The sequence below is a fragment of the Medicago sativa genome, chromosome 6 (genome assembly GCF_051527215.1).
Source record: "Medicago sativa cultivar Bolivia chromosome 6, Bolivia_mono, whole genome shotgun sequence".
Classification (NCBI taxonomy): Eukaryota; Viridiplantae; Streptophyta; class Magnoliopsida; order Fabales; family Fabaceae; genus Medicago; species Medicago sativa.
The window spans coordinates 84,719,008-84,745,084 of record NC_140754.1 but is presented as its reverse complement, the minus strand read 5'-3'; the positions used below and the strand labels follow the sequence as shown (position 1 = coordinate 84,745,084).

Below are 26,077 nucleotides of genomic sequence, written 5' to 3'. Positions count from 1 at the left end.
AACGAAATTAAGTTCCAAGCTTATCTCTCAGGATGAGAGATTCCATGCCAGACGGAGGGCAGATCCAGTGAGTCGAACACCTACCATGTGACCCTTCCTTAGCCATAAAATCGGCACACATATTTTGTTCCCTAAATACATGCATCAATGTTGTATTTCCATTCTATGTAAAACATCTTTAATATGAAGAATGTCAGTAGCATAAGCGTGCAAGGTATGATCACGACCATCAATAATTATGTCAACTGCTTCCGAACAATCTCTCACAAATAATGTTGACATGTCCTTTTTTACTACAAAAATCAAGACCTATCTGGATAGCACGTAACTCGGCTAATAACGCATCACCTCCAACTTCATAGTGAGAAAAACCAGCTATCCAATCTCCATCGTGGTTGCGAACAACACCACCAGCACCTAAGCAACCAAAATCTTGTAGAAAGCTACCATCAATATTGAGTTTAAGTGTACCTTCCGGAGGGGGAAACTAATGAGCTAAGAGACGCGATGAGTGTGAGTCCAAACCAAGATTGAATATTTATTTAAAATTTGGATTCAAAATCATTTTATTTGATATGATATTTAATATATTACTCCGTCCTTCCCAAATTATAAGTCGTTTTGAATATTTCACACAGATTAAGAAATGTAATCAATTGCGTGCGGAAAAGATAAATTATGAGTAATTTTACAAAATTATATTTTATTAATGGTATTGAAAAAATACAAATTAAAGGATTGATGGGAAAAAGAGTAATATATAATTAAGAGAATAATAAGAAGAATAACATTAATGTTTCATTGGTATTGTTAAACGATTTATAATTTGGTACGGAGAAAATACCTTCCTCAAAAAAGATATTCAATATTAGCTTTTTTTAGAAAAATATTAAATTCTAAGGATGAAATAAATAAATTTACACATTCCCTTCACTAAAATCTATCTTCTCCCGTCATCAAAGTCAACTACGTAATTACACAGACAAAATCTCTCATCCCTCCTTTCCTTCAATCCCCTTCATCAGTTGAACCTAACTACATAAACTAAATGAACTTTAAAAAGGATTAAACACTTAAACCTAACTTAACTAACAAATATATAAGTAAACAAAACGTAATGTAAGTATAATCATATATCCATTTTTTGGTCAATAATAACCATATATCTTCATCTGCCTAACATATTAGTGTGGCTACTAAATTGGTATGAGCCAAATTAACTAACAATTCCAAAGTCCAAACATTTCTCCACTCTCCCCAGTCCCCACCCACATAACAAGATTCTTCAAACTTATCACTCAAAGTCATAGCCTCAGCTCCACTAATAATAAGGAAATTACTCGTCTCACTTTTAAAATTGTTCAAAAACTATCTTAATTTAACTTTTTTGGCAATGGTTAACTGTTGTCGGACACTTTTAAGATCAGTTTAATAATTTTTTAAGTCGGTTTAACCGATCTTTAAAGTGTCTGACTAGTCGTCATGATAACCGATCTTGGACACTTCTAATACCCCCTCCGGTCACTATTATAAGGAAAAATCAACTTTTTAGGTTCATTCATTAAATGATGTATTTGATCAATAATATAGACCAAATACATCATTCAATGAATGAACCTAAAAAGTTGATTTTTGCTTATAATAGTGACCGGAGGGAGTAGTAATGATAGCAAAGTTAGTTCCATGACTTTTATTTTACGCAAATTAGTGCCATGACTTTAGGAAGCAAAAAGTTGATACTTCTTAATAGTCGCCACTCACTCATGCTGTACTTTACCTGATTAATCTTGACTTAATTATTTAGCACATGACAGAATAATAAAACTACTATCTTCACCTCCATTTGAACTGCGAAACAAAAGTTGAATTTTGGGTGATAAAAATGCATTAACAATTATTAGATTAAGATTACTATTCAAATTTCAGTTATTAATTAACTTAATCAAATATTTATTCAGTGAGCGTTTATTCACACAACAGCTTACACGTGATTGTATATTTTTTTTGGTGTCGTAAACTTTTTATATTTGGATGAAGATGTTTCAAACATTATTAAAATTCTCAATATTTTTCCCTCTAAACTTTTATTTTTAAGAATAGAAATGAAGAGGGGAATTTGTAAGGCTAACACAATTTGTAATACCAACATTGATTGTTAAGTTGAAAATCTCATGTGTCGTCTCAGGTTTAAACCCAAAATCTTCCACTTTTTGTGAGTGATTTTATAGTGGTGTTTATCATTTCCTCTATGTAGAGTTAAAACATAGCACTAAAAAAAGTAAAAAAAAAAAAAACTATATAAATATCATCAAAAGTGTTTTTTGTTTAGGTTATTCAAACATTTATAGCAAATTTTCGTTGTGCAAACTCTTCAAATGTATACACAAATATTTATAACATGAAAAATTCAAATATTTTTAACAAATTTGTATTGTGCTTGACATATTAATAGAAATGGTTTTGTAGAAACTAAGAATTGCAACCCAAAAACACTTTTGGTATTTTAATAGAATTAGATTTTGGGAAAGCTCTCGACTTCATTGGTGGCTTTACTTCTAATTACGTGAGGTTCTTGTCCAGAAGTGAAATCAAATTTTTTTAAACTTAGATTAGATCAAAACAAGCATAACACATGACAATAAGTAAGAAGCAAACCATGAAGCCTTTTAGCAAGAGATAGTTTGACACGATTAGAAATTTCGTTTAGTATAAGCATGTGTTTCGGATGAGTTGAATTTGAACTTAACACACTAAGATTACTAAAATTGTTATCACCTAATAAAGATTAATGGAAAGAGCATGAGCCAAAGCTATCAAATTTCAAATGAAAATGTGTACCCGCATTTTATTAAAATATCAAAAAAGACGAAGGGTCTGTTTGGTAACACGCAAAAAAGAGCTTATAGCTTATAGCTGATAGCTTATAAGCTGATCTGACAAAAAAAGCTCTGTTTGGTAACGCTTTTTTACAACGAGCTTATAGCTTATTTCAGGAGCTTATAAGCTATTTTTCAGAAGCTACTTCAAGTAGCATTTGAGCTTATAGCTTATAGCTTATCATATTTTCTTCCATTTTTATCCTTATTGATTTATCTAAAACCCATTTCTACCCCTTTATAATTTATTAAATGTTACGTTTATATATATGAAAGATGTCACGTTTATATATTTTTTTTGAAGTAATGTTACATTTATATTTTTTTTAATGACGTTAAGTTTATATTTTTTTTAATCAACGTTACGTTTATATATTTTTTTTAACGTTGCGTTTATATTTTGTTACGTGCTTTTATATAATATTGTTTTTATTGTGCTTTTTCTTTAATCATTTTTTTTTTGTGTTGTTTTTATATATATTGTCTAGTAATACATATACTGTTACGCATTTTTCTTACAAAAGAAAAAACATATATTGTTTCGGGAAATACTTCCATGACATAGTTTTGGTGCCATTGGGGAAATCCTGGCCATTGATGTGTGTGGATGTGTGTGGGGATGTGTGTGTGATGTGTGTGTGTGTGGTGGAGATGCAAGCTATGGCACCAATGGCACCAAAGCTATGGCACCAAAGTGCTACTCGTTTGTTTCGCTTCTTTTTAAGGGACATTTTTTTTTTTGAAACTTATATATACATTGTTAGTTAAATTTAACATTTTTTTTTATAGTTTATAGTTTATAATTTATTCTTAGATTTATAATTTAATATGGGTAGATAGCAACATATTTTATTTTTCTTGAAAAAAAGAAACATATTTTATTCTTAGATTTCTTTGTTAGCTAAAACTTAAATGAATATAAGTTTAAAATAAAATTTCAGTGGAAAATTATTAATTTAACAATAGTATATGAAATATATACATACATATATAATATATATATTAAAATAATAAATTAGAATTACTAAATTTTAAGTATTCTAATTTTTTTTAAAGAAAATATTTTAAATATCAATTGATATAAATTTTATTATGAATGTCCTTTTATGTCATTTTACGTTTATCAGCTAGATGAAACGCTAGTTTTACCAAACAGTTCAATGAACTTATCAGCTATCAGTCATCAGTCATCAGCTATAAGCTATCAGTCATCAGCTATCAGCTAACTTATCAGCTATCCGATGTTTTTACCAAACAGAGCCGAACTAAGTTGAATTTGAACTTCATACTTGAATGGACGAAACATTGTGCACCATGACGCAAATATATTAAAAGTAATTTTTCTTTTAATGGAAACCAAATTATTAACAGATAAAACCAAGCTCATCATTGTACAAAAGTAAAAACCAAATTCATCATTGTACCAAAAAAAAAAAAAAACCAAATTCATCAAACACTTCCTCTTATTTTTCATTCAAGGCTAGAAAGGTTATTTTTTGGTTACAAGTCAAGGATGGAAAGGTGAAATCAAATTATTTGATGAGACGCAAAGTAAATTTAAATTTGAATTCAAAAAAATAAGTAACTTATCTTTTAATGGAAACCAAATTTTAAGCAGATAAAACCAAATTCATCATTGTACAAAAGAAGAAACCAAATTCGTCAAACACTTTCATTCGAAGCTAATATGTTGTTACCAGCAAAATCGACAGATACGACATCCATTTTATATCCGCGCCATAAAACAAGCCATTTCTGGAATATAATATCTACTCAAGTATAGTAAGGATGTTAAAAATACGGTATTGATGGGTTAGGTTGATGTCCAATTGACCTAGTACCATAATAGACCCTTTATTAATTAAACTCAAAACTTCAAACATAAATTGCAGGTGACTAATGGCAAATAAAACCTATTGGAATTTTACAGATTTGGGTGACAAGACCGAGCCACAAATGCAGCAAGACAATTTATTGGCTCAACAACCCATCTTCACTAAGAATGCAGCTCATACAACTTGCAAGTTATACCAAAGACAAACAAGATAACAGACTTAAATGATGTTATAATAATTCATTATACATGTATATACACTTTATCATGATTTTATAGCCTTCAACTTTCTTTTGAAACAGTGTCACAGACAATATAATTCAGAAAATATAGAACAAATAATGCACATATGATCATGAATCTACAAAGAACTCTAGGCGTCAAATGTTTATGGACAGCCATAAAAGCTCATTATCATGAAATATAAAATTTGCAAATGTCGTAAAACCACTACTTCAAATTTGACATCATTCTACACAACAATATGCTGCATGCAGATTTGAAACACGCTTCATACCTGCCAAAATAAACAAGATTTCTGAAAAGACCTGATTGGACTAAGATTTCAAAATCATTTTTTTTTCAAAATATATTGCCTCATGCATGGGTCAAGATTTCAAAATTAAACTCAACCCAAGATAGACCATTAAGAGCAATAACATTGTAACTCAATTTAGCAGATTCATTTCACAGGCAACTTCCACTTTGCAACTCGCAGCCAGAACATCTAATGAAATTGTAATACAATTGATAGTGCACCACCCATTATGCATGGATTAAGTTCTTAGGAGGTGGATGTCACAGTATAGACACGGCTTATAAAAACGGAAGGGATGTCACAGTATAGACACGGCTTATAAAAACGGAAGGTGTCATGTACTACTACAATTTCCACAAAACTTCGCCTCTATGATTCAAAGAACTCCTTTTCCTAAGTAATAGAGTTCTATCATTCCCCTTTACCCAAAGTCAAAACCAAGAAAAACACTAGTAAGGACCATTTCAGTATGCAATTGGTCAAACTTTCTATTGTTAAGCTAGTGTCATGAATCAACTTATCAACAATCTCATAATCCTAAGCTATTAAGTGAGGATACCTGAATGAAATAATATGGATATCTCTGACACGAGTTATTTGGGTTTGAAATGTTGCTAATGTACAACTCTCTCTATCCGGTGCTGAAAATCAATTTCTCATAATATGGAGGATTAAAATCAAACTAGCTTTCTGGTACTATGTCATGAACCAACTATCCTAAAAAGAACTGATGATATTTTTGACATCTCTAACAGCCAATACCAAGTAGCAACTATGTCTATAGGCTTCTCTCATTATCTGAGAAGTTATGCTAACTACATTTTTTACTAGTCAAAAATACCTTCATTCAATTCAAATAATAACAACAATTACCCAGCCTATTTTATTGAGAGCAGATTCTTCATGAATAGGATATAAAATTAAAAGAAACATAATGAAAACATTATGTAAGATATATATCATTATTTGAGAAGTGCTATATCTTCGAATAATTAATGTTAGCGCAGTGTGAACTTCAATTCACAAACAAATTATTTTTAAAGTAAATGTGTATTTAAGAGTACTGATCAGGGACATGATAAACTAAACAAATGCTCTCTTAGACCTTAGATAACATTTGAATTTATGGAAAGCCCAAGTTATAAAATGTGTATTATTGCACTTACTATATTTGTCTCAATCAAAATTATACTATACAATGAAATCATACAAAATAAAATGCAAAATCTAGTGAATTGTTGCACTGTGTTTGTCCCAACCAAAACCATTCAATACAATAAGATCATACATGATAGAAAGCAATCGGGTACACGGTCAACTAATGGGATTACCTCTTCTACTTACATAGATCAAGCTGTTACAAGATGGATTGAAACCACTCACTGCATTCCTCCTACAAAATTTAACAAACAAGTCATTGAGCGGATTTTAATATTTCACTTGGAAAAACATAAAAACAGAGAGAAAAAAGTAGAGTGCTCTGACCAAAAATATATGTCCACTTCAAATTATCAGTTACAAATTACAATCCCATATCACTTCTGATTACCTAAAGTTCATCGTTTGCTTTAATCATTAACATTCGTTTTACATTACAGAGCTCACAATACCCTTCTGCTTCCTTCGTTCAGAAAATATCATCAAGGGTACCCCCAAGGAAACAATAAGGGACCATGTCTTGCTTAAAGTAAAAGTGTGTTTGTTCTTTTTGAATGGCAAATGTTAGTTTTTTATTCCACCCCTTAAAAGTGAATAAGTGGGGAATCCGGGGTTCGAACCCCAGCCCCTGCATATATAATGCAATGTCCCTGCCAACTAACCCACGGGGACAATGGCAAATGTTAGTAATTAATTGCTAGATAAGTTTTTTTTTCTTTCTCCTTTGTCCATGTTTGAATTCAGGACCTCCAACTCCTTATCCCTTCGCTCAAACAGGTTGAGCTACCCAGCCTCCTTCAGTAAAAGTGTGTTTTTAATTAAAATATATAAACTATAAAAAATCTAATGTTATCTTTGGATTGGGGGGGGGGGGGGGGGGGGGGGTGGGGGGGGGGGGGGGTGGTATGTATTTTTTTGTTCATAAAAAATCCCCCCAAAATGGAGAACTAAAAAATTACATTGGAGGACTTTAATGAACTCTTCAAAATCAATCTGTTAATACTATAAAAATTTTAAAATTATTAATCATAAACATTCAACAAAAGCATACTCTCAAATTAGGTGTAAAATTTCTCTATATTTTCCTAAAAAGCTCAATCATATGCATAGAATCACTTTATTTGAAGCTGAAACAGATCATTTGAAAAGCTTCTATGTCGATCCTCTATGCTTATTCAACTAAATTGTTTTCTACACCATTTGATCCATGAGCTGAATACTTTAACACTAAACAATCCAAAGAACATGGAAGACCTGTATATGCTTATAAGTTCAACTATTGCTTGTTCCGAAAGCAAACATAACTTTTCTGCATCATACTATCAATTTTATTCCAAGACCTAATATATTTTCATGAATTAAATCTTCCTTTCAAATGGAGAGAACTTAGTTGATTTGAGTTTCCTCCTATGTGAAAATCTTGATAACCCAACTATTCAACTATATAAACTTCCTGAAATTTACAACCTACATTCTCCTAGATTCTTTTCCATTTGAACGTTATGTGAGAAGGAAGTAATTAAATTAACAATACAAAGGGTTTTTGTTGGCATAAGGAAATTATTTATGCTTTCTATTTCCACTAACAATTACAAAAATACCATATTGGTTTTACTTAAATTCCTGTTTCTAAATATTTGTACGTGAATGGTGAAATCAAACAGATAAGAAAGTGAATATACTCGGACCGGTCTCATTTATAAGCAAATTTACACTTTTTAGGTTCATTGAACAAATGATGTATGTGGATATGATACAAACCACATACATCATTCATTCAATGAATCTAAAACGTCAAAATTTGCTGATAAATGAGACCGGAGGGAGTATTGCGGCATTTTTGTAACTAGTTAAAACAGGCAGAGAACATTTCCTTAAATCAAGCAAACCATTAGATTTATTAGTATTGGACCAATAATCTCTTATACTAGCTTTAAAAATAAACCTCCAATGGACAACTCATAGTTGAAAACATAATCTAATACTCTTAATTTACCACAATGCAGTACCACCAAGAAAGTAATATAATATTATAAAGTAATAATAAACCCACCTCATGGTATTCAATTTATTTCACATTAGAATATTGGTAGACCTTCCAAGAAATAAATGGCTCAAAGTGAATCACAAAAATGTATATTCTACTACTACATAATATAAATGAGAAGTTCTAAACTATGCAATTCAAGCTCGCTGTAATAGCAACCAACTCCTCAAACTTAAACATCTCATTATATATAGAAACTTCAGTTGTAACAATGCGTTTTTACAACTATCATCAGACAAAAAGGAGTTAGGCACAAATCATATTATATTTAACTCATTTTTTCTTTTCTAAATCAAAAATATAAGAGAACCCAAATCCAAATTCACATTCTTCGTATGCACATACTAAATGTTTGTTTAAATAGGTGATGACAAAGATCAATAAGGTGATTGCATCCAAAACAGAACAAACATCATCAAACCTTGTTTATACCCCGTGTCCCAATTTATGCACCAATCAATGTTTATACCCCGTGTCCCAATTTATGCACCAATCAAGCATCATAAAAAACAAATGAGGAGCAACTTCATAATCTGTACTATTTAACTGTAATTGCAAGTATACAAACCTCATTCTTTCATTGATCAGCATTGATCAGTGGTGGACCTTCTCTAGGGCAGAGATGTGCCATGGCACCCCTCAAAATTTTATTCTTTTTAGTACATATATGTTGTTTCTAATGGCTTAGTGGCAAGAGTCTGTTTACCAAGTAGATGGTTCAGCGATCGATCTCAATAGTTGCCCTTTTTTGTTTCAAGTTAGTGTATTGTAAAAGGTAGCCATTTAGTCACTACTCCGAGACGTGGATTTGTTCTTTACTATAAATTTTTTTAATAAGATCTTCACATTAAACGTTAATACTTGTTATAAATATGACACCCTCGAAAATTTATATCAAGATCCGCCACTGATTAAAGCATCTCCAATCAAAGACATAATTTGTTCACTCTAAAGAGTTAATTCCCAAATATTCTTAAGCTGCAAACTCAGAGAAAATGCCACGTATATTTAACCCGCCACAGCCATCTAACGCTAACATACAATGATACAACAGATTTCATAGTTCATATCATAAACAATACATAAGGCAATTACATTCACTCCAGATAATCAAACATAGATAAACCACCAAAAAAGGTAGCAATTTTTTGTTGCCACTTTTTGTTTCAAGTTAGTGTATTATTAATTTATTATTGAAAAAAAGCGATGAGAAGGATCAAACCCGCACACATGACGTAAAAGGTAGCGATTTTACCGCTATGCAAAGATGTGAATTTGATCTTTACATTAAATGTTAATACTTATTATAAATATGTCACCCTCGAGAATTTAAATCAAGATCCACCACTGATTAAGGCATCTCCAAACAAAGACATAATTTGTTCACCCTTTACAGTTAGTTCCCAAATATTTTTTAGCTGCAAACGCAGAGGAAATGCCACATACATTAAACCTACAAGAGCAATCTAACACTCAATGTTATCAGTTGCAGAGCGCGGATAGTAGCAGTTTATTCAAATTCCGCTACGCAACAGTGTTATAGCGCTGACATAGCCTTTATTTCATAATAATATTTTGTATTAGATAGCGTATCTAGGAACGATAACGATTTGTTCAAATTCCGCTATCCAATAGTGCTATTGTGCCGCTATAACTGCTATTTAACAACACGGGCTAGCATAGACAAATTTAAAAGATCAAATCATAAAAAGTATATAAGGCAAACATACACGAATTTCAAAGATCAAATTCTGTTATGCCATAGAGCTATTGCGCCGCAATAACCGCTATTTAACAAGACAGGCTAGCATATAACAAATTTCAAAGATCAAATCATAAAAAGTACCAACGGCAAATACATTCAACCAGATAATTAAACTCAGCATGAATAAACACTTCAAGTTCAACACTACTTCACCTTTCTACTCAGGGCATTTGAAAATACGTCAAAACATATGAAAAGCGTAAACTACACCATTACATACAACAGCCATCTAACGCTAGTTCCCAAACTCGAAGAAAATACAACGTATATTTAACCTGCCACAGCCATCTAACGCTAACATACAACAGATTTCAAAGTTCATATCATAAACAATACATAAGGCAATTACATTCAACCAGATAATCAAACATAGACCACCAAAACTGGTACATCACAATATTAATCCAGAGACCAGAGCTAAACTCAGCATGAATAAACACTTCAAGTTCAACACTACTTCACCATTCTACTCAAGGCATTTGAAAATAAGTCGAAACATATGAAAAGCGTAAACTACACCATAACATACAACAGCCATCTAACGCTAGTTCCCAAACTCAAAGAAAACACGACGTATATTGAACCTGCCACAGCCATCTAACGCTAACATACAACAGATTTCAAAGTTCATATCATAAACAATACATAAGGCAATTACATTCAACCAGATAATCAAACATAAACCACTAAAACTGGTACATCACAACATTAATCCAGAGCTAAACTCAGCATGAATAAACACTTCAAGTTCAACACTACGTCACCATTCTACTCGACGCATTTGAAAATAAGTCAACATATGAAAAGCGTAAACTACACCATAACATACAACAGCCATATAACGCTAGTTCCCAAACTCAGAAAATACTACGTATATTTAACCTGCCACAGCCATCTAACGCTAACATACTACAGATTTCAAAGTTCATATCATAAACAATACATAAGGCAATTACATTCAACCTGGATAATCAAACATAGATCACCCGCCAAAAAATGTAGCGATTTTAGTTGCCATTTTTTGTTTCAAGTGTATTATTAATTTATTATTGAAAAAATGTGATGAGAAGGATTAAACCCGCGCCCATGAGGTAAAAAGTAGCGATTTTGCCGCTACGCAAAGATGTGAATTTGTTCTTTACATTAAATGTTAATAATAATACTTGTTATAAATATGACACTTGAAAATTTAAATCAAGATCTGCCACTGGTTAAGGCATCTCCAATCAAAGACATAATTTGTTCACATAATTTGTTCACCCTTTCCAGTTAGTTCCCAAAATGCAAACTAGAAGGAAATGCCACATACATTTAACCTACCAGAGCAATCTAACAGTCAGTGTTATCAATTGCAGATCGCGGAAAACAGCGGGTTGTTCGAATTTTGCAATGCAATAGCACCATTGCACTGCTATATTTTATATTAAATAGCGTATCTAGGAACAATAACAATTTGTTCAAATTCCGCAATGCAATAGCGCCGCTATAACCGCTATTTAACAAGACAGGCAAACGTACAACAAATTTCAAAGAGCAAATCATAAAAAATACGTAAGGCATGCACACACGAATTTCAAAGATCAAATTCCACCATGCAATAGTACTATTGCGCCGCTATAACTGCTATTAACAAGACAGGCTAACATACACAAATTTTAAAGATCAAATCATAAAAAATACATAAGGCAAACATACACAAATTTCAAAGATGAAATTCTGCTATGCAATAGTGCTATTGCGCCGCTATAACCGCTACTTAACAAGACGGGCTAACACACACAAATTCCAAAGATCAAATCATAAAGAGTACATAAGCAAATACTTTCAACCACAGATAATAAAACATAGAGCACTAAAAAATGGTTCATCAAAACATTATTCCAGAACTAAACCCAGCATGAATAAGTACTTCAAGTTCAACATTGTTCACCATTCTACTCAAGGCAATTGCAAAAATGTCAAAACATATGAAAAGCATAAACTACACCACAACAAGTCTAAACCAATCCAAGAAAATAGAACCATAATCCAGCACTCAAAAGAATGCTCAAGTCTCCAAACTTACATATGAAACATGATTGATTCTCAATCAAGATCTTCTTGTCTAGTTTCCGACTCAAAATTTTGATTCCCCCTGTTCTCAGCATTGGGTTGCCCACTACCATTTCCACTATTGCTATCATTGTTATTCACACTCCCAACATTACTTGTCCCTGCAGCAGCACCAGAAGACGAAGGTACATGCCGAAACAACGGCAAAGAAACCCTAAACCTTGTCCTCACTGAATCATCTCCACCTCCACCACCACCACCAGAACCAGAACCACCACCATTACCAGCTCCTCCTCCACTGCCACCACCGCCACCACGAGCCCGCTGCTCATAATCAGGATCATCTGTAGGCAACTCAAAACGACAAACAGGACAAGAATTATGCAATTCCAACCACGGCAAGATACAATCATCATGATATATATGCTTACACGGCATCTGCTTCGCCTTTTCGCCAAGGGCAAATGTGTCTTTACACACAGCACACTGAGATAAATCCGATTCCAGCAACTCCTCCGTCACCTCAATCACCGGCAGCTTTTCAACAGAAGACTTCGACGCAGGCGGTGTCCCCCTCCGATTCGGATCATTCTCCGCCAATTGCTGAATTAGATCCTCAAGCCCTTGACCAAAGAAGTAATCACCTAGATTCGCGTTACCAGGAAGCCCAGGAAACCGAAATCGACCTGGCTCATCGCCGTCGTTGATGACGAACTGAATCCCTCCTCCTCCTCCTCCACCAGCATTCATGTTACGGAGATAGTTTTGAATAAACGCCATCGGGTTAAAAGCTTCACCGAAAGGCGAAGGCGATGGCGGCGACATCGACGACGATGATGTAAAAAAAGCAGGGAGATCATTGAACGGTTGAGAACCAGCACCAGCTCCGGTTGCAGTGGTAGCACCGGTGGCAGCACCGTTACCGGAGAAAAGCATTGGAAAGGAGAAACCTCCGGCGGGGAATTCAGCGGTGTGAGAGAAGAATGGAGGGAGAGGATTAGGGTTAGGGTTAGGAATTGGGGATTCCAGTTCTTCGATGAAAGAGGAGTTGCAATTGGGGCAGATGAGATCGGTGGAGGTGGTGGAAATGAGGGAGGTGCGTTCGCACTGGTGGCAGAAGTAACGACGGAGGTCGTCGGAGTTGGTGGTGGAGGTGGGGACAGTGGTGGGGTTGTCGCCGGTGGAAGACATGATGATGAAGAGAGAGAGAAAGAAGAGAGAGAAAGGTTAATAGAATGAAAGAATGAATGAAGAAAAGGACTATAACGTGAAATTAAGAGAAAGGAAGATAATTGGTTTTTTTTTTTGGTCAAGAATAATTTTTTTTTTTTTTACTGCGATAATTAATATATTTTATTATTTATAGTAGTTAATTATTAAAAAATGTAAAAATAGATTGACCAAAAAAATACTAGATTAGACTTTAATCAATGGGAAAAAACATTAGTAGTTATGACTAAATTTATGATAAATGTTAAAATAAATGACCAAAAAGTTTATGACCAAAGATACTAGATTAGACTTTAATCAATGTTTGATCAATGTTAAAATTTATGACCAAAAAGTTTGATTTTTATTCTTAAAAAATATACTCAATCCGATCTCATTTATAAGCAAATTTATACTTGATTCATTCAATAAATGATTTATGTGGTTTACAATATAAACCACATACATCATTTTATTGAATGAAGGTAAAAAGTTAAAATTTGCTTATAATAGTGATTGGAGGAAGTAAGTTTTAAGAGTTTGTTTAGAAAAATATATCCTATGTATGAAGAAAACAACCCTTTAAACTCTTTTGGGTTAGCTTTTTCTTTCTAAAATTATCCTCAATTTTCAATACAAATATGTAACAAATAGATAAGAATAAATTTAAATATTAAACAAAATGTAACAAACACAATATGAATATATATATGTCTGTTTTTTTCCTTTATCATTTAAAAAGTGTAACAAACTAGATGAGTATATTTATACTTACTTTTTTATTATCCCAATTATACCCTTAAACAACTTTTTCTATAATAAAGATTGTTGTTGGTGTCATTAAAATAAAGAAAAAAAGTGTAACAAACTAGATAAGTATATTTATACTTACTTTTTTATTATCCCAATTATACCCTTAAATAACTTTTTCTATAATAAAGATTGTTGTTGGTGTCATTAAAATAAAGAAATTTAGATTATATTTTTTGTTATATTATTGGTGTCATTGAAATATATAATCATGGTTAGTTTGGTTTGTTATAACTTGAAAGCAACAAACATTTATATTTTTAGTTTTATTCAAAATCAAAATTTCATTAAAAAGAATATCATTCATACTTTTCAAACGTTAGCGCAACGTGCCCGTCTTTTCGTTAGTGTAAAATAATATTTTTTCGTTTCTCTTTCAAAAATAGTTTTTTCGTTTCTTTTTAATTTTTGATAAGGCAAGAAATAGGTTAGGCATCAGGGAGAATCAGAAACATTCTAACTAGGTTGCCACCCAACTAACTCACTTATCCTCTACCGTCTGGCTCAGGGACAAAAGGAAAGATAGAGAAAATAGAGAAACTCTGTAATATTCTCAAAGAAAGTTATTATTATTTGAATTCTTCAATGCTTGAATATACTTGAGTATCGAATATGCCAAAACACTTGATGATGAACCTTATTTGTACTACTCTTATAAGGCACAAAGAAAGATCTAGAAACATTTAATGCTACTACTTAATTACAAGAACTATCTAGAGATGCTAATATCTAGTTCATGTTCCTAAAATGTGCTAGAGATATAAAAATGCTCCTAGTTATCGTGACTCTTGAAAGTTCCATAATGTTCTATATTATTCTCCATGATTCTCTATCACTCTCCATAATTCTTTATCATTCTCCCCGGGTTGGAAGTAACTCGTCCTCGAGTCAAGAGTTTCTTCTTCATCCTCACAACAACTATAACATTTTCCCAAGGTGGCTTAGGAACTGGACGAAGTAGACATAACTTTATTTTATCCTTGGATGGTTCCTTTGTGAGTGAAAGTTCAATTAGCTTGAATTCTTCTTCTCCAGCATTGAATTCATTGATGCCAACTTGATTTCAATCACATCTTTCATGAAAAAGCAAGTATTGACATAACCATTGTATAATGCACGACGATCATATTGACAAGGCCTCCCAAGATTAATGTGGCAAGTATCCATTGTAATGACATCACACCATACATTTTCTTTATAATTGTTGTCGATGAAAAATGAGACAATGGAGTGTTGAGATACTCTTACCTCATTATCCTTGTTGGGCCATTTTAGATTGTAAGGATGTGGGTGCTCCTTTGTCGACAACTTTAATATTTCTACCATATAATTTGATGCAACATTTTCACAACTTCCACTATCAATGATGATATCACAAACCTTGCCTTTGGAGGTGTTGGAAGTGTGGAATATATCGTGTTTTGGACATGATTCTTCTTTAGTTGTTGTTTGCAGGCTTCTTTTATCCTCTAAAGATTCACCATATTCCGTAGGAACATATTCTTCGTCATATATTGGTTCATCCTTCTCTTTTTCAAAAACTTCAGAAATGTCATCGGAAACATATCTTTTGTCATATATTGGGTCTCCTTTTCCCTCTTCTTCAAACACGTCATGAAAGTCAACATCATCATATTCCTCGTCGTATATTGGTTCACCCATCATTTGGTCTTCAAACAATTCATGAGCGTCTTGTTTTTCTTCTTCAAAAATATTGTTTATCTCCCCATTGTTGATGGTGATTACTTTACGATTAACACAATCTAAGGCTATGTGTCCATACCCCTGACACATGAAACATTTAGGTATCTTGGTATTTCTCTCTTTGATTGTGTTACATTGGGGTTTGAAGGAGGAAATAGGTTGATGGGTTAGTGGTTTATGAGAGTCAATTTGATTTTTTGTGGAGGAAAAAGGTCAGCATGAAGATTTTTTAGGCAATTGTTTTTCAGTAAAATTGGCTTGATAATAATGAGGAGGTAAATACTTACGGGTTAGCTTATGACGCATTTTTTCCCACGTCATGATTTTGCTTTTCCTTTCACACTTACGTTTCCTTTTAAGATTTTTCCACCAAATTGATGTGTGTTTCTTCAGCTTGACAACAACGATCTTTACTTTATGATCCTCCAGAACCTCCATATACTTAAATGAACGTTCAATAATTTGTAGCCAATCCAGAAAATCATCGGGTTGTAGATTCCCTTCAAAATTTGGAATGTCTACTTTGATATCATTCATCCGAAGTTGACGTCGGTGTGAGAAACTGCTTCTAAATGATGAAGAGTTACTGTCGGAGCCATCATTTTCGAATCTCCTTTGTTGTGCTTCCAAAAGGGCTTGTTGGGCATTGACTGTCTCATGTAGTTTCTGAATTTGTCGCCTCATTTCTTCCATGTCCATCTATTGAAAACCTCTTGCATTCTGTCTTCGAGTTGGCATTTTGACGATATTAGTTCAACAAACTATTTGGTGAAGACTGTGGTGGTGAGTGGTGGTTTTGTTGGTGGGGAAGATTGTGATGGTGAGTGGTGGTTTTGTTGGTGGTGAAGACTTGTTAACCAAGGGTTTTTTTCACTTCCCAAACAAACTGACTGTGTTAGTTTCGCGAACAAAATGGCCGCAAAGTGAAGTTTTACAAAGGCAACTCCTTGCTCACTTGAAAACTCACTTTTCGTTGATTTTTTCGCACAGACTCAACTCCGAGGTACCGTAACTAGCTCTGATGCCAAATCTGGCTCAGGGACAAAAGGAAAGATAGAGAAAATAGAGAAACTCTCTAATATTCTCAAAGAAAGTTATTATTATTTGAATTCTTCAATGCTTGAATATACTTGAGTATTGAATATGTCAAAACACTTGATGACGAACCTTATTTATACTACTCTTATAAGGCTCAAAGAAAGATCTAGAAACATTTAATGCCACTACTGAATTACAAGAACTATCTAGAGATGCTAATATCTAGTTCATGTTCCTAGAATGTGCTAGAGATATAAAAATGCTCCTAGCTATCGTGACTTTATTTAGTAGTATTGTTGAAAGTTCTAAAATATTTTCCACATCTTGAAAGTTCCATAATGTTCTATATTATTCTCCATGATTCTCTATCATTCTCCATAATTCTTTATCACCATCTATTCCATAAATATTATTAAAAAGGGGGGAAAATATATACAAGGACTAGGCCAAGACCCTTAAAAAAGAAGGAAAAAACAGCCTAAGAAAACCGATAATTAGGTAAGCCATTTCTATCTCTGAAGAAATCTAATGACAGGGATGGGGAAGAACCTCAAACCAAGAAACTCCAGAGAGACCATGACCATGATTAGCTAACCTGTCTGGGCAACAATTTCCTTCTTGATAAATGTGAGAGGAAATGGAAGTGAGACCAAGTTGTAGGCAATTATGCCAACAGTTCCTCAGACGAAACGAAATCATGTCATGGTTCTTGAATGCTAGAACAACACTCGAAGAATCAGATTCCAACCAATTTTGTCGCCAACCAAACTGCGCTGCAAATTCCATGGCTAAAATTAAATCAGTTAGCTTCGCCTCAAACACACTAACGTCACCTACACTGGCAGCAAAACAACCTAAAAAGGTGCCTCTATAGTCACGGTGTCATACCCCAATTTTTGACCTAAGGATCCTCCATTCATACACCGACACGTGTCCTTTGCCCCTAATCAATCTTTGACTTTTCAGCGAAAAATTCGGCAGAGAGGTATTTTAAAATACCTCATATTTTGGTTCCGAGTCGGGCCCTCTTTCTCTCAATTTTTATTTATTATTATTATTATTATTATTATTATTATTATTATTATTATTATTATTATTATTATTATTATTATTATTATTATTATTATTATTATGATTATTTATTTTTTATATCTATGTCCAAAATTTTGTCCATAAAATATCCAAGTCCAGCTCAACAGTGTCGTGTTCCTTCAACCCCAAACCAGGGTAGTTTTTGTCACTGCCATAACAGACACAATGTCTCAATATCCCTCTATAAATAACAAGCACCTGCAACCAACAAATGACAGAAAAATTTCCAGCAAAGAAGGGCAAAATTTCGACCCAAAACCTGCACAAAAAAAAAACAATCAGCAAGCACGCACAAAATTACCCAGATAACCTGCAACACAAAATCAACAACTCTCAACATCTAGTCCACCAATCGAATACCAAACCAGTGTTACTGTAAACCAAACATCACAAAATTATTTCTCTTTCCAATATTTTCACAAACGCCTAAGGCCACAGCCATATCCATACACAAATCGGCCAGCCCCAAACCGGCCCAAACCTAGCTCAAACAACACCATCGAAACAGTTTCAACTACCAAACACTACACACGCACACACCGAAACCATCACAACCCGCATAACCATTCAAAGCCGAGTCACAAGTCAACCTCAAATCCGTAAGAAAAAACGTAAAAAGGTAGTCCACTTTAAACTCTAGATCTAGGGTTTATTGTATATATTCTAAAAATTTTGAGTGTAAAAACAAGTATAGGAAGAAGAGGAGAAGAGAAAGACGAGAAAAAAAATTAAAAAAGGAGTAATTTTTACTCCGGTGCAGCGCCGCCGCCGCGATGGCTCGCCGGCCACCGCACCGGAGACTCACCAGCCGCCGTTCCTTCTTCATCGGAGAAGTTGAATGAAGAGAGAGATGAGAGAGTCTCTCTCTAGAAATAAGTTTATAGAGAGAAAGAAGAAGTGAAAATGAATTTTTTCTGACCCATGTCACTTATATAGATGCTCTTTTTGGTCGACCCATGGTCCGACCCATTGTAACTGACCCATTGGGTTTCCCTTTCAGGCCCAACAGCGCGCCTTCTGTCTCTCAATCCCAATCCCATTTTTATTTTGCACACCCCTCCTTTTACTGCTTGCACCCCCTGCATCTAACTTTATTTCTTTTTCATGCATTTTAATTTTCTCTTGCAATTTTTTTTATTTCTTTTCTCATGCATTTTTATTTTATTTTCGCATTACATTCTATTATCTACTAATTATCATATGCCTATTTAAATTTTTTCATTAAATACACACCTCAATCCAGAGTGCTCTGGTCCATTTTAATTCTCATGCATTTTTATTTTATTTTTGCATTACATTCTATTGTCTACTATTATCATATGCATATTTAAATTTTGTCATTAAATACACACTTCAATCCAGAGTACTTTGGTCCTAAATTAACTGTTAATATTATTATTCTCCAGAACAATCTGGTCCGTGTTAATTAAATTAATCCAGAGTGCTCTGGTCCTAATTAAACTGGTAATATTGTATTTTTGTTTAATTTAATTATTCTCCAGAACGATCTGGTCCTTGTTTAATTAAATTAATCCAGAGTGCTCTGGTCCCAAATCAACTGTTAATATTATATTTCTGCTTATATAATTTTCATATCATTATTCAAAAATAACAAAAAACATTCAAATAATCAAAAATCACAAAAATATTTTCATAAACAAACCTTGATCTCAAATCAAGCGATCGTCATTTTATTTTATTCTCTTAATCAAATTTCAAATCAATCTTAATTCTACTTTGAGTCATCTTTCTTTCAATATCAAAAATACAAACAAATTCCAATTTGTCACTTGGCTTTGCATTTTAAAACCTTTTCAAAAACTATTAAAAAAACACAAAACAAATCAAACGTCAATTTTTACCCCGAACTACGAGGTTTTGATCCCTCACGGGTACGTAGGCAAATGACATGCGTCCTTCCAAATCAATAAAATGTAGATAATTAGGTCTTCCTTTTTAATCATTGCAAATTCCATATTTTTTAGCAAGCAAGTTTACAACACAAAAGTTAAATAAAATCAAGAGGTTCTCGTAGAATACTACGAATATTTAAGGTTCTTAACACCTTCCCTAAATATAACCAACTCCCGATCCCTTAATCCCTAAAAAATGTGGTATTTGAACCTTTTTCCACTTTCTTTTGAAAAGAATTAAATGTTCAGTCGTGAAACCAATTTAGTGAGTCAGAAGCTAATGAAATGGCTTGATCTCCGAAAAATGACGCGACACACGGTAAATACCCCCACAGGAGGCATGAAAATTAAGAACGGATCCATTAATATTTACCTTGACCCAATTAATGGTGGGAGGTTTCCAAGTGACCAAGATAATCTCCTTGAAGTGACGGTAGGTAGGAGAAACCGGGAAGTTATCAAGCACCGAAATATCTATAGACTGCGATAAGGAGTTGCCTGTTGAGATGTTTCCACTCAAAACCACTGAGGCAAGAATTTTTGCTTTCGCCGCATGAAGAAACACTTTATTAGAACCAAAACACAAAGCATTGCGGGCCAGCCAAAATGGTGTGTATCGTATGAATAATTGCAGCTATGAAAACATCATACACTTGAGAACTACAATGCACAGGAATGCTCTCGAGGACGGAGAAATTAGATGTAACCTTAATAGCACAATTCAGCCTCGACCCCAACCAATGCCATAAATGAACCACAAATTCACAAGACAAAAACAGATGGGATGAAGTTTCATCAGAAGCATAGCACAACACACAAATCGAAACAAAAGTACACCCCCGAATCCTCAAATTCTCATCCGTGGGGAGCTAATGATGCAACAACCTCCAAGTAACAAAAGAATATGAAGGAGGAATACAAGACCTCCAAATAGCAGCCTCCCACCACAAATGAGAAGGATGGCGATGTAAGTACTGAAAAGCTTGCTTAGCAGTCAGACTCTCGTCTGTAGAAGCGTGATATGGGGAATGGAAGCAGAAACCACTGGGTTGGCGAGGAAAGTGGTAGGGAGACGCTACCTGCCATCAACAATAGCAGACGAGAGCTTTGCGGTATAGGACTTATAATTACCCGACTGAATATTCAGAATAGAAGCGAGAGAGGAGACCAACTAATTAAATACCAATAATATTTTCTTCATTGCCAATCCGCCATAAAGTGTTCTCGATGACTGTATTCATGTACAATTTGACGCCAAGGCAAACAGATGACTTGATGAAACTATTGTGAGGCATACCATTACAAAGAAACCGATGCCGAAAAAGGTGAGAGCACTCGGTCTCTTGAGTAAGAAGCTTCCAACTCAAATGTAATAAAAACGAGTCATTAATAATACGGGTAGGTTTGAGGTCCAAACCACCAGAATCCCAAGGCAGACAAACCTGTTTCCAAGCGACTGTACAAATTTTACAAGTGTAAATATCCCCACTCCAAACAAAGTTTTTTATACAACTGTCCAACATAGACAAAAGCGTGACTGGCCAACGATATATATGAAATGAGTAAACCAACATGCCATGAATAGTACAATCAAATTAAGTGTTATTTGATATTTGATTTTGTGTTTTTATTGAACTGTCATTTTGATCATGTATTTTTATTGAATTGCCGTTTTGATAATTTAAGGGTACAATTTATCAATAACACTATTTCTCAATTATTTATACTTACTCTTTTACCGTAAAACTAATTAACGTTATGTAATTTTGAAAATCAAATTTTTTATTTTTTTTTAACAAAGTTTGTGTTTTTAAATAAAATTTTGTTACTCATAATAATAGATTCACGAAGAGTTACCTCTAAAAAAAATAGATTCACGAAGAGTAGAAATTATCTATACTATGTATGAAAAAAGTAGATTGTTTTGGTCAGCCTTTTTCTCTTTTCAATTATACGCTTAAGCAAATTCGACATTAAGATTGCTATTTTGTTGGTGTTATTCAAAAAGATAAGAATTTATATTAAACTTGTTATATTGTTTGAAAGATATTATATTTGTTTGCTAAACAAAGATATTATATTTGTTATATTGTTGGTAACATTGAAAACGATAAATTTAGTTTTTTTTGACTAAAAAGATATATTTAGTTTGTTACAGTATCAGTGCAAAATATATGTTAACTATACATATAATTTAAATTAAAATGAAATTATCTTTAATCAAAATTTTATATAAATTATTGTTCATAATTTAGATGTATTAGGGCAATAAGAAAAGCGAAAATGCTAGTATAAATAAGATTGTAACATTGTTAAAATTGTGATTAAAGGAGTTAGATTAAATTTTAAGAACGTAGTTATATTTTGATGAATGTGAAGTTGAATTTTTTTATTTTGTTTTATAATTATTAAAAAAAAGAATTTGTTTGTTATAGGAGAGAAATATAGTGTGAAAAAAAGGTGTTTGTTTGAGAGAGAGAGAGAGAGAGAGAGAGAGAGAGAGAGAGAGAGAGAGAGAGAGAGAGAGAGAGAGAGAGAGAGAGAGAGAGAGAGTATAATATTTTTAAGGTGAGTAGATCTATTGTCTGTTATGAGAAAGAGATAAAGAATCAATTTCATTGGAAAGAGAATGGGTGTTTAAAAAGAAAATAGAAATTTATTGATAGATTAAAACGAGAGTATAATAGGAAAAATCACTACAAAAATTCACTTCCTTAATTTGATTGTACTATTCTAAAATGATAAAGAAACACAAATAATAGCGAATAGGTTCGGTAAAAAAAAAATAGTGAATAGCTTGTAAGCTACTCCCTCCATTCCTTTTCTTTTGATGTTTTAGAACTTAAACTTTATTCCAAAACTTTTGATGTTTTAGAATTTTTAATACTTTTTATCCAATTTTACCCTTGTTGAAAAACAAACTTTGAAAATTAGAAATTTAAATAATAAATGCAATTTGTGTGGTGAGTTTCAATAATTAAGGAGATTAGAATTTTGAGAAAAAAATAAAGTATTAAGTAAGAGTATTTTAGTATAAACCATACAATTATTCCTATAATTTAATGATTCCTTAATATTTGTGCAATAACCTAAAACATCAAAAGAAAAGGAATGGAGGGAGTAATTTATAGCAGATAGTTGATGAATTAGTTGATTGAATTTATATTGTTTATCCATGTAACTCTTTTTATTAATTATTCAGCCCCAACTTTAATTTATAAACCTACTCTTGTACCCTGACAACTTAGAAACAGATGGTTAAATATGCAAGTCAAGTTGAAGAATATGCGCTTTGTTGTAACCCATATCTTTAGAGAAGGAAACCAAGCTGCTGATTGTCTAGCAAACCACGGCCTTACATTGCAAACTTTAGGCATCTGGTTTGATATTCCTGTTTTTATTAATGATTGTTATGTTAAAGATTTACTAGGGATGCCTTCTTTCAGGTATATCTCTTTTTAATGGAGTTTGGTTTGGCCCCCTCCATGTTGTATTTTATCTTTCTCTCTTATTAATATATGTTTTGGGTCGGCTAGCATCTTAGCTACCACCTTTTGGTTCAAAAAAAAAAAAAATTTATAATTCATGCATTCCAATTTTTTTATTCACTAGCTCACTTCAGTACCATTCTAATCAAGTTGAGACCTTAATATTTTAAGGCTTAAATATGTCTATAGTCCCTGCAAATAGGGTTCAGTTGAATTTTAGTCTCTGTGCTTACTAATCCTCCCAAACTTTCTCTGCAATTATTAATCATTTAAAATTTGGTCCTAAACATGCTTGATTGCAGATGTGGCATGTGATTAGGTACGTGGTAATGACGTGGCACAAGCTGACTGGGTTAGGACAGTGATGACTCAGCGAAAACCACTCAAAATGACCCTTTTGGCCTTATTGAGACCAGACATGTGCAAAATGATCATAATACCCTTGTTTTCTTCTTCTTCCTCTTCGTCTTCTTCCTCCTCCTCGTCTTCTTCCTCCTCCTCGTCTTCTTCATCCTCCTCGTCTTCTTCTTCCTCCTCGTCTTCCTATTCCTCCTCTTCCTCCTCTTCCTCTTCCTCCTCCTATTTCTATCTTTTTCTTACTTTCTTTCTCAATATCTCAAGCTCTTTGTGCATCATGTCTATGGATAGCACTACAAGTAGTGTTAATGGTGGATACATCTCTTCTAATCAAAAGGGTTATCAAAACGATATCTTGAACCCCTATTTCTTACACCCCAATGAAAATCCCAGTCTCATTCTTGCTACTCCTTTATTGAATGGCACGAATTATCATTCATGGTCTCGATCTGTCACTTTTTCCCTTCGCTCTAAACACAAACTACACTTCATCAATGGGGACCTACCTCATCCTCATGATGAAGATCGCGATTCAATTTCTCGGGATCGTTGCAACACTATGGTTATGCCGTGGCTTATCAATTCGGTTGAACCTGAAATCTCTCAGAGTGTTTTGTGGATTGATACAACATTAGAAATTTGGAAAAAACTCAAGGATCGTTTTTAACAAGGCGACGTTTTCCATATTTCTGATATCCTAGAATAAATTTACATGCTGGTGATTGTTCTATCTCATCTTATTAAACCAAGTTAAAGAAATTGTGGCAAGAACTTGATAATTTTAGACCGATTCCGGTTGTTTCTTTTACTGATGATTGCAAAGCTATAAGCAAGATGCGTGAGTATAGAGACAGTGATCAAGTTATTCGTTTCTTGAAAGGTCTCAATGAGCAATACTCTACAATTCGTTCTCAAATCACGTTAATGGAACCTCTTCCCAACATTTGGAAGGTTTACTCTTTACTTGCACATCAAGAAAGACAAGTTTTGACTCCTCTTGATGAATCAAAACTACTTGATGCTGCTCAATATACTCCAATATATGGTAGATGAGATAGAGGTTCTATGTTTCGTGGAAGAGGAGATAGAGGTGGCAGAACTTCTTATGGTAGAGGTAAAGGTACTAAAGTGTGTTCTTTCTGCAATAGGAATAATCACACAGTTGACATCTGTTGGAAGAAACATGGATATCCTCCCCATCTCCAACACCAAAATTCCTTGGTTAATAATTATGTTAACACTCATGAAGATGATTCTCAATTTGTTGCTTATGAAGAAGAGAATCATGATTCAGATAATGGGAAATTTGTTTTTACTCCATAACAACACAAGGCTTTGATAGCTCTTCTCCAAGGTTCATCATCATATTCTCCTCATAGTGTGAATCACCTCACCACTCAGCCCTCAGGTACATGCATCATCTGTAGTTTACCAAATACACCTAAAATTGAGTCCTTTATTCTTGATAGTGGTGCTACAGATCATGTTTATTTTTCACAGCATTGTTTTCAATGTCTTAAGAAAATTAATCCTATTCATATCAAGTTACCAAATGGTTCATTAGTCACCACTTTTCTTACTGGTACCATAGTTTTCAATCAACATTTTTACCTCAATGATGTTTTATATTTACCACAATTTTCTTTTAATCTCATTTCTGTTCACAAACTTATTGAACATGTTCATTGCAAACTAATTTTTGAAAATGATAAATGCCACATACAGGACACCTACTTACAGAAGATGATTGGTACAACTGAAGTGAAACATGGATTATATATGCTCATTGAGCCATTAGTTAGTCTTAGTCAAATTCCTACTTCCATTTATAATAATGTAGCTTTTGTTCTAGATACAAACAAGCATTGTAGGCTATGGCATATGAGATTTGGTCGTCCTTCATTGGACAAACTTGTTGAGATTAATAAAAAAATTCTTTTGTTTCTGTTAAGAAATCTAATGCTCCTTGTGATACTTGTTTTTATGCCAAACAAAAGAGGCTTCCTGTCCCTTTAAGTTCACATGTTTCTGCTCATACTTTTGATTTGATCCACATGGATATATGGGGTCTTCTTTCCATTCCTTCCATGCTTGGTTATAAATATTTTTTGACCATTGTTGATGATAAAAGTAGATTCACTTGGATTTATCTCATGATACTAAAATCTGAGGCCTCTACTCTTATCAAATCTTTTG

The 26,077-nt window shown here is 33.4% G+C and overlaps 2 pseudogenes across 3 annotated transcripts; one reads left to right on the top strand and one right to left on the bottom strand.

The window, feature by feature from the left end:
- Window positions 1–4,919: 4,919 nt before the first annotated feature.
- On the bottom strand, window positions 4,920–13,515 carry LOC146917571 (E3 ubiquitin-protein ligase RING1-like pseudogene; annotated as a pseudogene). Of its 3 annotated transcripts, none has more exons than XR_015015734.1 (3): window positions 12,284–13,515; window positions 6,580–6,641; window positions 4,920–5,227 (listed from the first exon to the last, which is right to left on the bottom strand). The product of XR_015015734.1 is annotated as an E3 ubiquitin-protein ligase RING1-like pseudogene, transcript variant X2 (transcript). The 3 variants fall into 3 exon arrangements; XR_015015735.1 differs by having other exon boundaries at window positions 6,593–6,641; XR_015015733.1 differs by lacking the exon at window positions 4,920–5,227 and having other exon boundaries at window positions 6,371–6,641.
- Window positions 13,516–24,158: 10,643 nt separating this feature from the next.
- Window positions 24,159–25,641, top strand: LOC146917570 (uncharacterized; annotated as a pseudogene).
- The last annotated feature ends 436 nt before the right edge of the window (window positions 25,642–26,077 follow it).